Source organism: Gavialis gangeticus, unplaced genomic scaffold, assembly GCF_001723915.1.
Source record: "Gavialis gangeticus isolate Ggan-Ray unplaced genomic scaffold, GavGan_comp1, whole genome shotgun sequence".
NCBI lineage: Eukaryota > Metazoa > Chordata > Crocodylia > Gavialidae > Gavialis > Gavialis gangeticus.
In genome coordinates this window covers 30177322-30180366 of record NW_017728994.1, presented here as the reverse complement: position 1 = coordinate 30180366, position 3045 = coordinate 30177322, and the positions used below count along the sequence as shown (strand labels likewise).

At 45.7% G+C, this 3045-nt stretch overlaps 1 long non-coding RNA gene across 1 annotated transcript in view; it reads left to right on the top strand.

Moving 5' to 3' along the window:
• Positions 1-2665, top strand: part of LOC109287426 — an 11318-nt gene extending 8653 nt beyond the window's left edge. Inside the window, exon 2 of the long non-coding RNA XR_002094864.1 lies at positions 1874-2665. This is a non-coding gene — a long non-coding RNA (uncharacterized LOC109287426). The remainder of the gene's footprint in view (positions 1-1873) is intronic.
• The last annotated feature ends 380 nt before the right edge of the window (positions 2666-3045 follow it).

Below are 3045 nucleotides of genomic sequence, written 5' to 3'. Positions count from 1 at the left end.
CCGGCTGCTACTGCCCAGTGGTACTCCACCTGGAGACGCGCACAAAGGACACCAAGGAAAAACACCCCGAGGTCACCGGGAGCCTCCTTCCTGGATAGCCAGATGACAAGCTTGGCAAGAGCCAGGAGGAGGTTGACCAGGAGGTCACGGGCCTTGGTGGGGCAACGGGTGGGGTGTGAGGCTGTGTGATTCAGAGATTTGGCTGATTCGGCAGCAGCTGAATCTCCAAATCAGATTCAGCCGAATAGATTCAGGACAGCGATTCAAACCACCAAATCAAATCACTGCCCCCTGAATTGGCCCAATCTGAATCCAAAGCCAATACTAGCTGCTTTGCACAGGCCTAGTAGTTATGAACACCCCACCTCTATTATACTCTGTATTGCATCTTGTGCTAGGAGAGACTGGACCAGAGTAGCTGAACAGCCCACATCTATTATACGCTTCTCTACAAACCCTCCTGCTGAGTGAGACTGGGATTGGAGTAGCTGTAACTATGAACACCCCACAAGCTGGGCTTCTTTGGCCTGCAAAAAACAGAGTAGAATGTAGGGAAGGAGAAGGAGAGAAATTCTTCAAGGAAGAAAAAGAATAAATGAAAAAAGGAAAGGTGGAAGAGCGGAGAGGCATGCTGAGTGCACAAGAGAGGAAAGAAAGAAAAGTGGAGGGAGAGGAGGGGAGGGGAGGGAGAGGAACCCTCAAGATGACATTTCTGATGCTCTTTCTGTGCACTATTGTGTAAACATGTTGAAAGCCATAGAGAGCTTTTGTTTTGGAAAGAGCCCCAAATTAATTCTGATGTAGTAGGCTGCCCTTCAACAAGCCTGGGGGCTCTTGTTCTTTTCTAGTAGCCTTTTATAGTATCCACTCCCAGAAAGAACAGGACTCAGCAGACACTCCTCCCCACCCCCACCTCCTTCAGCCCAAGATCAAAGGTAACATCTCTTAGCAATCCTGGGAGAGACCCTCCTTCCAGAGAGGGGGTAACGGCAGTGCCCAACCCCCACGTAACCCCATCCCACCAACCAAAGCCACATTTGAAGAATATCGTGCTTTCAATCTTCCCTTAAGACCAAGCCACTCATGGCTGTCATATGACTCATGCAGCACTTCCTAGGAAAGGGCTTTGGGGATAATTAACACATTCAGGAGCATCGCTGGAGTGGAAAGGCCAGGACAGTATTTGTCCAGCCAAGGGGACTGGGGAGGTGACCCAAAAGAGTCTGGTATTTCCCTTCCTCCCCCTCGAGTTATAAACTCTCCCCATTATCTTAGCACCACCTCTTGGCTGTCTGGCTTAGTCTTTTTTACATCCAGACAAGGCCTTACCCCCACATCCCTCCAGTCCTGGGCAGCTTTCATTCACCTGACCCTAGGTGCCCTCTCAAGGGGCAAATGAAGTTTAACTATAGAAAAAAATATCGACACAAGAGAATGAAAATAGCTGAATCAGTTGCCTTCTGTACAGACACAAGGATGGGAATCTCCAGGGTAATATGGGCAAATATGCTACCCTTCTACACCAGGGGGTATGATGGCTGAGGGGGTTTCTGTGAGCCCCATGCTGGAGCATTGCTTTGGAAGGATGAGGGGAGCAGTGGGGGCTCTGCCACTCCTTGTCCTTTCATCCCCTCCCAGTTCTGCTCCGCAGACCCTCTCATTGTCCATCCTCTGAATGGAAGACTTTGCTGCTGTATTTCTGTCTTTTAATTAGGGCTTCTACTCCCGCCAGGCTGTTCATGGGCTGTTCGCCTGTCTTGGACACTTTTCTTTATCTCTTACTCCCTCTTTTAAATTCTTTTACACAATTTAACACTCTTTCTCTCTCTCCTACACTCACTCTCTCTCTCTCTCTTTCTCTGGTTTCCGGCAGGATGGAGCAATGACAAGAGGAAGATAAAAGAAGCCAACCAAATGAGCCTCAGAGGCCCACAACATCCAAATTGCAAGGGCCATGGTGAGGCTGCCAACAGGGGACAAAGCAGAGATGTTCAGAGCTAAGTTCCTGTTCTTGTTGAAGCTCTATGGTATTGAGAGCTGCGTGTGGGTTCAGCTACATTATGAAAATAAAGCCAGCTGGGAAATCTAGGGCTCTAGCTACAAACTTCCCCAGAACAAAGAATTGTTCAGCTCATAAAGTATGGCCAGCACTCATGATTTTATAGCCTATCTCATTTGCTTTGCTTCTTAAGATGCCAGTTCTTGAAGCCAGGTGATTATGACAAGGTTTCATCTTCAATTTAAAACACAAAGTTTCTGGACCTCATGGTTGCAGGAAACAAATGAAATGCACAGTGCCCAAAGCCTCACATTTGATTAGGCCAGTACAAGAGATCATACTTTAAACAAACTCACCATTGTTGAGTATTTAGAGTTGGTCACGATATAAAGATAAGAGGGAGCTTGGAAATTCAGAGACCTACCCACATTTTTTTCTGTAGTTCAAGGCTACTAGTATCCAGAGCTATCATCTGAGTCTTATTTTATATAAACTTTTGTCAGTAGATCAAATAGAAGTAAGGAGCAAAATGCAGAAGTTCCTGGGTGATGTTTCATGGCCTCTATTATGCAGCAGGTCACTCTGGAGGATCAGAACATTCTTTAAAACATGACTTTAAAAATCCACGAATCAATAAACCTGCACTTGTGAGTTCTCTATTACCCATATTCTGTTTGCTTCCTTTTATTTAATTTTCTTCGTAACATTCAGCACCATCTCTCTGGGATTTCAGTTATGCCTGGGTTCTTTATCAGATACCTGATCCAGCCCAGAAAAATATATGCCTTGGTTTTTCTCCCGTTTGTAGTACCCAGATGATAGTGTTGGGCATTTCTATTTTCAGTGAACTGGACAAAACAGTCTTTTGCCTTCTAACAAAACATCATCCTCACTCAGCATTACTATCTTTCTAAAATAGTCATGGTGATATTAGTGAAAGAGGGTCTCTCTCTCCTCTTTCTAACATGTCATTTCAAAACTTACTGCAATAGCCCTATGTGAGAAGGGGGCCTTAGACACTACAGACATGTAGGAAGAGGTAGTTC